The sequence below is a fragment of the Antennarius striatus genome, chromosome 8 (genome assembly GCF_040054535.1).
Source record: "Antennarius striatus isolate MH-2024 chromosome 8, ASM4005453v1, whole genome shotgun sequence".
NCBI classification, from domain to species: Eukaryota; Metazoa; Chordata; class Actinopteri; order Lophiiformes; family Antennariidae; genus Antennarius; species Antennarius striatus.
In genome coordinates, this window is record NC_090783.1 from 17,562,430 (window position 1) to 17,569,292 (window position 6,863).

Consider the following 6,863-nt stretch of genomic DNA (forward strand, 5'->3'; position numbering starts at 1 on the left):
GGCTGACGGTATTCGGAAAGTGCGCTATGCTCCATGACTCTCAGAATGCAACACACTTCCATGAGACACAAAAGTGCTTTAAACAGTCAATAAGACTGTGGAAAAAGGTAATACAGATAGAAGGTGGTTTAATATCAGTATGGGGAGGGTTCATAAATGTTTATATGTTTTTTTTATTTCTGAAATACAATATTTGGTTAGTTACTCATGCAATCCCAGTCCATTTGATACCTGGACACAATTATAAAAGATTTCTTTGAATGTATCTGTAGTTTTAGAACTGTAAATGAACTTTGGAGTTAAAAAGATACATTTTTGTTGTATAACTAAACCTTTTTGAGAACATAATTGGAACTAATAAATGCTAGAGTGTTATTAAAAAACAACAGAATTGAGAAAGTGAACGTAATTTATATTTATATAGACAGTGAATGTAACAAGCCATTTGGAACTCATCTGACTTGTCTATAGGTCAGGTTCTTTTGGTGATATATTAAACGAGGTCGCAGCCACATCACACCATCCAGATGTGGATATTCAATGTTTCTTCAGATCCTGAGGTGAATTCAGGATCCCAAGACCCATGAACCAATGTGAACTGGGTAGTGAGCCAAACCGAACCACTGGCTTCGAACCTCGAGATGTTCAAGGGATTTCCAGGATCTCCTTCCTCACAGATTGTATGGTAGGGCAAAAATAAACACCAATACACTGACTTTTATCTGAAAGGGCCGAACACAAGTAAGAACAAGGCAGTCAGAGACTGCCACACTGGCTTTAAAGGCTCCTTATTTTTGTAACCGGACGAGTTAAAGGATGAGTTAGTTGTCCGAGATGACCCTTCTTCACTATAAGAATTGACTTCCCTCTTCATAAAACTAGATGACCACTTAAGGCAGTGTAAGAGAGAGAGAACAGCTAGGCTCCACAGACCTAGCCCGAGTCTTCCTCCACACCTTATGTTTCCCTACCTGTTATGCCAACACTGATCTCCCTTTTCCCCATCCCTTTGGAGGAGCCTACGCAGCTAGAGCACACTAGGTTAACATCAGATGGAGAATAGACTCTACTTGTTCTGTGGGGTAGCCAGCCACTTTGCTGTCTCATGCCCTGCTCAACCAAAAGACCAGGCTCACCAGGGAAAGAGAGCACCCTGTTCAGCTAGACCTCCACCTAACTTCACTCTCATTTCTCCATGTCGTTCGCCTCTCCAGTCATTTGTCATGCCCCTACAGGTACTCATAGAGTCTGGTGCAGATGACAATTTCATAAGTGTCTATTTTGCTTCTCAATCTGATTTCACTCTCGAGCCACTTGCTATTTCCAAGTTTATAGAAGTGTTAAACAGCACTTATCTGTAAGGTCACTCATAGCACCATCCCTCTCTCGCTCACCCTGTCTGGTAATCATTAGGAGCCCATTTGGTTTCCTGTTATCCCCTCTCTTTTTTCTATGGGAGTCCTTATTGTCCCTTGGCTTAACTTGCACAACCCCCCTATTGATATGGGGGTTACCACCATACCTATATAATGGGCAAGGTGTTAAGGTGAAGCCCAGATTGCCATTCCACCTGTCTCAGGTCTGCACGGTCACCGCTGAGTTCTCATCTGTCACTCTCTTATCATCACCTTCAACCTCTGATAAGACAAGTTAAGACAGGATAACTTAAGAGATGAGATGAGATGAAATAAGATAAGCCTTTAATTGTCTCAGAGTTGGAAATGTTCACAAGTACGGCAGCAGTAGTCTGAGAGAATGAAAGAACAGTATAGACAGCAGATAAGACTGGAGACGGTTCAGTTAGCACCAGTCCACAAAGTCCTAGGTCAGTTCTCTGTACTCCCTGTTGTCCCATCTGTGATGAGGCAGACAGTCGCAGAGGCGTCACACAACTTCTGCAGGTGACAAGTTGGAGAGTTGTAGGAGAAGTTTGCATTGTAGGGGGTGATGAGGAATGGGGGTAGGACCATTCTCTGTGGGGTCTCCATGCTGCAGATAACCATTTTCAATACACAGTCTCGGGTCTAACTGATAACTGAGCTTTCACTTGTACTTTCATGTGTCATTAACTCATAATCCTACAGGGCAGATGCCTTTCAAAGTGAAAGAAAGATATTCAGCATCCCCAAAAATTCAGGTGACAAGAATGCAGTCCCATACTGAAATACATAAAGGGTTGCGATCCAGCAAGCAAACAATTATGAACTTAATCAATATAGTTAAAACAAGTACAAATTTCAAAATTTCTTTCAATATTTCTGTTCATACTCAAATACTGTATTTGATGGTGATACCTGCTTTGAATGTTTGCAAAAAACACCACCATATACTGTTGATTATAAAGGATAATTAATATATGTACGCACATGTTGTATACATCTACAGGAGTGGGGCTAAAACAAGAGGTATAATTGTTTGCTTGCTGGTGGGTTTTTTTGTCTTAACCACACTGTATGATAAAAAAGCAGGAAGTGATGTACAGTTCCCAGTATTGGCTGCGCAACCTCAAAGCACCTTCCTTTACTTACAGACTTTTCATATTTTCCACTTGTGGTTTTGTCGCAATCACTGTCATCACTATTCTATGATTCAGGCCAAAATAATCTGTTTCCTTGTTTAATATTGATTACCATTGTTCAATATTGTATTGTGTACCTAAAAGACTTACAGATTTTAGAAAAAAATTCTTAATGAGTCTACATAATGATATTTTATTTTCACTTCTGTAAAAGTTGTTTTATGAACACAGTTTTACTCATTATACATAATGATCAGCAAATATCAAATGAATCCACGTAACTTCAGACAAAATGCAACAGTTAAATGGAGAAAATAGGTCCCCATAGACACCGTTGGGGTTTTAGAGTATACCGGTAATTATTTAGGCATTTTTGAAAGACACAAATTTATATACCCAGCCATTTTCTAAAATGAAAACTGAGCATTACAGTGGAATCGCGTTTAACCCTTTAGGTTAATTAAACTTACAGTGTATTGCACTGGGATAATGATTGCACTAATGTAGTGATATCCATGTCAACATGAACAAATATAAAACACAAAATTGAAAAATTATAAATAGATATACAGTATAAATAGTCCCATATCACTAAATAAATATGCAATATTACATACATACATACATACAGTGTCTCATCTTTTGGATGCGGTTTGCTTTTTCATAAAATGAACAGTCCGTCAATGTCCAGTCTGCGATGATCCTTAATATAGCTTTGAAAATGACATCATATGTCCTTTGTCACCCGCTGGGACTTGCAGTGTCATGTGGGCTGTCATTAAGTTTTCATGCTCACATTAGTCCACAAGGAACATCCCCAATCCTGAGCCACCAAGTTCCAGTTTCCAGTATTGTAGCTCTTCTTTTTGAACAGTCATCTGGGTGACAAGCCTCTGTTTCTTAATGTGGCTTACTGTCCAGCACTTTTTCCTCACAGGTTTTGAGTCTGTCACATATGGAAGGTCCACTTCACAAGTGAGTTTATCACCCACATGCAGACTGAAAAGGCCTGCATTGCAGATGTAGGTGCAGGTAAGGTTAAGTTCAACATATATGAAGTAGGTCCCCTCCTGTTTGGGCATCAAAGAACTCTGATCCTCATTAAAGAAGAAATTACTCCCTACTGATGAGCCAGTATCATACAGGACTGGAGCCCACCTCATGGTGGATGTCTTCAACAGGCCTGCAAGAGAAAAGCATGCAGTTTAACCAATGCAACATGCACTTAAGTGTGAAGGGAGTAGGTGGAGCTGACACCATGAAATCTGTCAATTTATCAAAGCAACCTTTATATCTTTAAGTGTGCAAACGACTCTTTCTTCACAGAAATTTATGGACCTAAAATAAAACATCACTTTTTACATGATTCTGTTGTCTCTCAATGTTTATATGGGCGTTTGAACAAACGTGGCAAACTTACTTGAGTTGGCTTCTACATATGCAAAATTCTGCATCTGTTGACAAAGATAAAGGATTAAGTCTATTAAACTGTGGAGAGAGCAAAGATCAACCCTGAAGGGACAAATGTGCACACACACACACACACACACACACACACACACACACACACACACACACACACACACACACACACACACACACACACACACAGCATTCATTTCTTTACCTTATAAACTGGGTAAGGGTTGCCTCCTGACAGCTTCGACGTCTCAAACTCAAAGGCATGAGGATGGGATTTCAGCTGGGATCGTATCTCCTTTAGAATAATGGCTCCACCGACAGTCACAGCTGTCACTGACATGAGCAGAAAAATTGTGGATATGACGAGAAAAACGTTCAGGCAACGTCCACGTCGGCCCTCCAGGTGACACTCAACGTCGGTGTCTTTATTTCCTTGCCCCATTATTCGGCAGTATTGTTTCTTAGTTTCGAGAAGATCGTCCCCACTAAATCGCTTTCTATTTTATGTGAATGATACCACTGCGCGTAAAATGATGTCTTTTATACCGTGTAATGGGGACCAAGTTTCAAAAACGAAGGAAAAAACGCGGAAGTCACGGATTTCCCTCTTGTCGTCTCATACACGCCCCCTCCCTTCGCCACTCGAGGTGAGAAATCGAGACGCGCAGACTTTCCACGGCTGTCACTACGATTACGCAACAAAGAGAAAGAGCGTGTGCGGTGGAAACCGAAGAAACAACGGTCTGCGTCCAATCTGTCTTATGACAACTTATCTACTTTCCTTAACTAATGTCACTAATGTAATATTCATAAGCATGAGATGAGTAGTTACAGTAGTTACATGTAATCCTAGATCTAGTGTGAGTTTGAATTGCCAAAAATTTTAAATTCATCTTTTTCCAACATTGTGTGGCAAGATGATACCGGATGGGCCACTTTTCTAAGAACATTTCATCACCCATAAATAACACACAACCAGTATTTCAGGAGCATGAATCGGTGAACATGTTCCAACAACGCGCAAAAACACCCCCCCCCCCCCAATATGTGTGTATGTGTGCGAGTGTGATGCAGCAGGCCGGGGGAGGTAGAAAGGAGCATCGGTGATTTTCCAAGTGTTTTCACTCTCGACAATACAGTAACTGATGTGGGATTTCCTACTTCAGGGGCTGTACAGGGCCACATTTTTAACAGAGGGTTGCTGTACACATCCATCTACACACATTTCCTCTTTCAATATGACACATGAAGATTCCTTGTCTGCCTTTGGGTCTATAGCTTTAGACAAAGTACTCATAATATATTATATTTTGAATATGTGTACATCACAAAAGTTTAGGAAATGTCAAATTAATTAGTTCTAAGCTAGAAAAAAACCATATAATAACACATGTACAGTGTATTATAATAACAATGTACCAAATCACTTAAAAACATATATATATATATATATATATATATGTGTGTGTATATATATGTGTATATATACACATGTTGGAGATGTGGAAATCCCACGATAAAACAATAATATCAGACTTTGTGTGTTTTCTTTTTTTTCTTCGCTGTCACAAGAAAACAAACCACAGTGTCCAACGACGCCGGCTTCGTGAGTTCGGTCCTGGTGAATAAAGCATCGGGGTTCCCCACACGACCACGTGAGTTCTGTCACAATCAAAGAATATACACCGCTATGTTTATAAAAACAATTTTTATTGTACAGGCCTTTTAAATCCAGATTATGCCGATCCCGTAGAGAGTTTGTCTCTTTGTTTTAACGACTCTGTGTCAGACCTGATCAGCCTCAGTGAGAATAATGGAAAAAAACACGTATAAATTGATGATAAAGATTTTAAACAATATAAATCTAAAGAGACTCCGCGGCACACAGTGGATGAAGTGATTCAGGAGATGAATGAATGAATGAATAAACTTAAAGATCAGGTTGACACACCATGGCGGGTTCATCTTGGTCTGGCGCCAGGTGTGAGCCCTTCATGGGAGTCTTTCTACGATCCACCATTAACAAATAAGGTTGGAGATCTCCAATGGAGGATTTTACATGGCGCTGATGCCGTCAACATTTTCGTTTGGAATTTAAATCCAAATGTGTCAGAAAACTGTTTTCGCAGAGAAACAGTTTTTCACTGCTTCCCAGACTGTTAAAGACTCGACAATCTGTTCCTGTTTTTAGAGAGATGTTTTATGTTTCGTGTTGAGTGAGGAGCTTATGTTCAGTGTGGTTGGTTTAAATCACCTACATTTTGGTTACTTTCCTACTATTGTTTGTCCTTGAAATGTGAATTCCTTTATGCGTGAATCTCTTTTGGATTTTGTGACAACGTGATTATCTTGTAATTTGACTTTGGTGAATAAATGTGATTTTAAAAATTCAACATGGAGACAAGAGCCTCTGTTTTTAATTTGATAAATGTTAGTTTTCTTCATTCAGGAATGTTTTTGATGTGAATTCTTTTTTGTGTGAATCTCTTGGATTTTGTGTCAACTTGATTATCTTGCATTTTGGCTTTTATGAATAAATGTACTTTTAAAAATCAAATCAAATCAAAAATCAAAATCGTTTTCGTGTTCTAGTTCTTGTTCTTCTTTTGTGGGAGGAATGAAAGAAGCGAGTGTGGAGCTGCTGATTGTTTTAAGTGCCTTTTTTCTGTCTTTACTTTTTTACTCATGTTTATACTCTTTCATATATTGTTAGTTTGGTTAGTCCTGAGTGTTTAGTGTTATCTCTTCTTAGTTTTTGTGTGTTATTTGTGTGTTTTGTGTTGTTTTTGCCGGCTAGGCTTGGGCTGGTTGGCGTCAGACTCCGTCATGGTTTCTGGTGGCTTCACTTTGTGTCAAGGAGGCTTGGCATCAAGGTGGGTGCCGTCTGTCCTTGCAGTGTGGAAGAGGTGGAACTCGTGGTGGG

General features: G+C 39.6%; 1 long non-coding RNA gene across 1 annotated transcript; it reads right to left on the bottom strand.

The window, feature by feature from the left end:
• Window positions 1–2,395: 2,395 nt before the first annotated feature.
• Window positions 2,396–4,284, bottom strand: LOC137600558 (uncharacterized). Its single transcript, XR_011036954.1, has 3 exons — window positions 4,146–4,284; window positions 3,939–3,972; window positions 2,396–3,701 (listed from the first exon to the last, which is right to left on the bottom strand). It is a non-coding gene; the product is annotated as an uncharacterized lncRNA (long non-coding RNA).
• Window positions 4,285–6,863: the final 2,579 nt, after the last annotated feature.